The sequence below is a fragment of the Tiliqua scincoides genome, chromosome 1 (assembly GCF_035046505.1).
Source record: "Tiliqua scincoides isolate rTilSci1 chromosome 1, rTilSci1.hap2, whole genome shotgun sequence".
In the NCBI taxonomy this organism is placed as follows: domain Eukaryota; kingdom Metazoa; phylum Chordata; class Lepidosauria; order Squamata; family Scincidae; genus Tiliqua; species Tiliqua scincoides.
In genome coordinates this window covers 284,418,255-284,423,224 of record NC_089821.1, presented here as the reverse complement: position 1 = coordinate 284,423,224, position 4,970 = coordinate 284,418,255, and the positions used below count along the sequence as shown (strand labels likewise).

At 45.1% G+C, this 4,970-nt stretch overlaps 1 pseudogene; it reads left to right on the top strand.

Annotated features, from left to right (window-relative positions):
* The first annotated feature begins 3,231 nt into the window (after window positions 1-3,231).
* Window positions 3,232-3,348, top strand: LOC136637212 (5S ribosomal RNA; annotated as a pseudogene).
* The last annotated feature ends 1,622 nt before the right edge of the window (window positions 3,349-4,970 follow it).

The following is a 4,970-nucleotide window of genomic DNA, read 5'->3' as shown; positions in this document are numbered from 1 at the left end:
ACACAGCAGGGAACCAATGAGGTTTTGATATAAATCAGCTCTCATTTCCATGTATCAGAGCTAATACAGGTGGAGCCTATTTATCCGCATTAGTTCCATTCCGTGACTCTGCACGATTAACAAAAAATTCATTGTGCTAAATTCCATAGAGTTGCGCAAGAGTTGCAGCTTGACACTTCCAGCTGGAAGGAAACTAAGGCAGCTGTTATCAATCCCCTCCCCTCTGCTCCTTTGCCTCCTCCTCAGCCCTCCCGCTGAGGGCTTGCCAGCTGTCCCGCTTCTTTCACAGGTGGGATGCTGAGCTTTTAAGAGTCCAGTCCTATGCCTGCCTACTCAGAAGTAAGCCCCACTGTAGTCAATGGGGCTTACCCCCAGGAAAGTGTGGATCATTTTGTTTGTGTCGGCTGGCTGGAGCAGGAGAGCCTGCACCATGGGGGGGGGGGGAATTGGGCAAACACTCCCTGGGTTTTTTAAAGCAATCCCCTCTCCTCCCCCTCAGTACTCAGCCCCCCATATTGCTAGCTGTCCCTGCTTCTTTCCCAGGTGGAATGCTGAGCTTTTAAGAGCTCAGTCCCATGCATTTCTACTCAGAAGCAAGCCCCATTGTAGTCAATGGGGCTAACTCCCAGGAAAGTGTGGAGAGGACTGTAGCCTTGTTGGGCTGTTTTGTTTCTGTAGGCTGGAGAGCCTGCAAAGGGGGGGGGATTGGGCAAACACTCCCTGGTTTTTTTTAAAGCAATCCCTTCTGTTGCTACCACACCTGCCCCTGTGTGTGTGTGTGTGTGTGTGTGTGTGAGGGAGGGAGCTGCACATGCTCTGGCTACAGAGGTTTTCTGCCCCCCCCCCCTTCCGTCTTTTTGCTGGCTCAGGGGCTCCAAGAGTGTTACTGTTCCTTGGCAAGGGGAATCTCTTCCATGGCTATTTCCTTGCCTGGGCGAGGCAGAGCCTTTTTGCAAAGTTTTGGGCTGCCTGGAAATGGAGCAGAGGCCATCACAGGGCAAAGGTGTGTGTGACTTTCAGTTCCCCCACCCCATTCTAGTTGAGACAAATCTGCAGATAAAAAATCTGTGGATAAATAGGTTGCACCTGTACTAGTATTCTGTTGTGTGTGTGCCATCAAGTTCTATAGCAAACAATAACTTGCACACGCCCCACATAATATTAAAAATTACATGTTACTGTACACACAAAAGCCTGGACAAATGTGCATTGTAAGTCTTTGTGCTATTTCTTGAAATGCATGTGCCGCACACAGGCAATCTTACCAGCTAGATCCCCAATATTCAGAGACTCCAGGATAGAAACTTGGTGATTATGTAGGTTTCTTCTGGCTCCTCCTACTAGTCTGATGCTGCACTCCTTTGCAATTAAGCCTGCAGTGTAGCCGTGCACCAGGACCTCAGGCCCAAATGGCCCTTGGGATGTGTAGTTTTTGAAAGGACCACTGACATTCAAAAAGAAGGTAACTTGCACCTTGCTCCTAAACACATTGCTTCAGAAGACAGTCCCATTGCTTGCCATGGCACTTATTTCCAAGTAAACCCTGCAGTCTTCTTTCTCTGATTACTCAGTTTAACTTTTCAATGTTCTTCATCTGAACAAAATGTAAATTAAAATAAGCAACAGAACATTCTCATTTTAAAAGTGTGCAGAAAACATCTTCATGAGAGTATGCATGGCCATAACTACCTCTTTCCCTCTCTTAATCTCCATTCTGTTGTAGGTGTCTCAAGGGTCTCCACCACTCTTCCCATCCCTCTTGGCCATGACATGTTTCATTCGGGGCTCCTCAATCTTCCCCATTAGGAGAGATTGCAGGTTCAGGGGACGGACAGAGGCACCTGTCACAGCTGCTGCGGATCACCTCTCAGGCAGGCAATGGCCTCATCTTCTTCAATCTATCACCCCAGCTTCCTGCCAGGCTCGCTCTCATCAAACTCTGTGAGGATCCCTCGAGAGTCCCCAAAGATCTGCAAACAACTCACTGTTAGATTGATCCTCTCCAGCCTTGTGGCAGGCTGGATAGATTGATGATGATTGTGAAGGATTCAAATGGTGACTGAAGAAATCGCTGAGTAGGTGGCACAAAGATGGTGGAAACAAAGTTTCACAAAGATGACAATATAACAAAGCTTTTCAGGCAGGAGAGAACTTTAGAGCAGTTCTAAATTAGAAGACCTCTCAGGGCCAAATCCTGTCCAATTTTCTAGCACCAGTGAAGCCATGCCAATGGGGCATGTGCTTCATCCTGCAGTGAGGGGGCAATCATGGAGGCCTCCTCCAGGTAAGGGAATGTTTGTTCCCTTTCCTCAAGGCTGCGTTGTGGCTGCACCAGCACTGGAAAGTTGGATAGGATTGGGCCCTGACACTCTTAGGGGCACGTAAATGTAGTCTTGTAGCTGATTACAAGAACTAGAAATGCTGTCTTGATCTCTACAGAATTTAGCACTTTTGATTTCTATAGAATGCTAAGGCTTATACAGGTCACAGCAGGCACATAAGACCAACCCATACTGGTTTTTGATAGGTCAAACAGCTGACAGGGACCAGTGCAGACTGGCAACCTGCATGACTGGCCCCAGTGCAATTGGGAAAAAGACTTTTGCTGGAACATTTTCTGTGCTTCAGGTTAAGTGCTACAACACTGAAGTTGGAGCCCATAAAACTGCTATTTTGGCACACTTCTGGTGAACGATTTGTACTGGTTTTAATGGTTTGATTATTCTGTATTTGTATCTCTAATTACTTAGATCAGGTTTATTTTGTATTCTGCAACCCCAAACCAAGCAAGACTTGGATACTGAAATTAATAACCAATCCCCCCAAACTGCTTTATTGTCAGCTCACTGACTTGCAGTTTCTCTCAAATAGGAATTTTTATCTGTCCTAACTGGAATTGCCAAGAATTGAAACTGGGACCTTTGATATGCAAAGCAGATGTTCTTCCACTGAGCTACAACTCCTTCCTATCAGATACCCTGACCAGAGTGACCAGATACAATAGAGGACAGAGTGCCTGTACCTTTAACCACTGTATAGAAGTGAGAATTTTGGCAGGTGCAGCTTTTTAAACTCTTCCATTTTGAGCTGCACCTGCCAAAATCCCCTCTTCTATACAGTGGTTAAAGGTACAGGCACCCTGTCCTCCACTGTATCTGGTCACCCTGACAGACAAGTTGACTGCCTTGTTCCTATAGCCTGAGGCCACTTCAAAGCAATCCTTTAATATGTACCTACCCATCTTACCCTGCACATGCCCGATCTTGTCTGATCTCGGAAGCTAAGCAGGGTCAGACCTGGTTAGTACTTGGATGGGAGACCGCATGGGAATACTGGGTGCTGTAGGCTTATACCATAGTCTTTCGAGACTGAAGGTTGCCAACCATCAGTCATCATTATGACCAAGTATCTTCCTTTCATGTTATAACTATTCTCAGCCTTCATGTCACCCACCATTGTTAAACATGGTTATTAGCCAAAATAACCTTATTTCTTACAGAAGAAATAAGAAGAAAGGGTCTTCTTGAGAGGGCCTTTTTGGCTGTGCTGCCATTAAGAGAGGTCAGGGGGATGGCAGCCAGAAATAGGGCTTCTTGATAGTGGTGCCTGTATTATAGAATTCCCTCCCCTTCGAGATGAGAACAGCCCCCTATTACTAACCTTTCAGCGAGGCCTGAAGACTTTTTTATTTAGGAAAACCTTTGGCACGCTATAAGCTAGTATGGGCCCAATCCTATCCAATTTTCCAGCACCAGTACAGTCTCAATGCAGCCCCAAGGTAAAGGAACAAATGTGCCCATACCTTAAGGAGGCCTCTGTGACTGCTGCCCCACCACAAGATGCAGCGCATGCCCCATCGGCACAGCCGATGCCCAGCTGCACCGGCACTGGAAAATTAGATAGGATTGGGCTGTATGATGGCTGCACGGGCTTATGCTTTTTAGAAACTGATTTAATGTTTTGATAACTGGTTTTATATACTTTTAATGTGTATTTTATGGTTTATAGTTTTATGTATTATCTTTTCTGTATTTTAATACATACCCATTTTTCTTTATTTTCAGAGTGCTGTCTGTTTGGATGTCCGTTCATACGTCTGATATATCTTTTGATCTATCTTTTTTGTTTCATTTTCTGTGTCTATGAGACAAACTAAACATTATTCTAAGCTTGCCATTACCATCTACTTCTAGACTGAGACCACAGTGTGGAGAAAAGGAGCTTTAACTTCTTGGCCCTGTGTGAGGACCTGGCAGAGCAGCCCCCAACTGCCCCAGCAGGTGGGTGCTTTATCTAGGGAGGGAGGTTACAAGGAAATAACCTCTTGGTCAGAACTGTGATCCTGGCTTCCCTGGTCCACTGACAGACTGAGACTCAATCCCGATGTCCACAACAACCCTGCTCCAGATTCAACAGTCGTGAGGGATCTACCCCCTCAACACTCAGGTGAACAGGGGCAAGTAGAGGTGGTGGTCCATCATGAGGGCAAGCTAGTGGGGCTGGGACATAGTGCCTGGCTGGGGGGAGAAAAAATATCATTAGGATTTTCTAGATGAGCTTTTTCACTAAGGTAGAACATATTAATAACTGGAACAGTTATTGGAATTCCAACACTATGGAATTCCCTCCCCCTTGATTTATGAACTGCTCCCTCTCTTGAAACTTTCCAGTAAGGCCTGAAGTCTTATCTTTTTAGACAAGTCTTCTGAGTTCCTGGCCTTTTTAACATCATTTTTAAACATCTTTTAATACCTTTTAATAGTGGTTACAGGCTTGGATCTTTTTGTAAACTGTTGCTGTTTGCTCTTTTTACACTTTTAATCTGATTGCTGTTTTTTAAGATGTCTGTTGGAAATATGTTTTTTATCTTGTTTTTAATTGTGTTTTAATCATTGTTGTAAACTGCCTTGGTTCCCTTTGGGGAGAAAGGCGGGGTATATAAGAAAGGAAATAAACAGAAGATCCAGCTT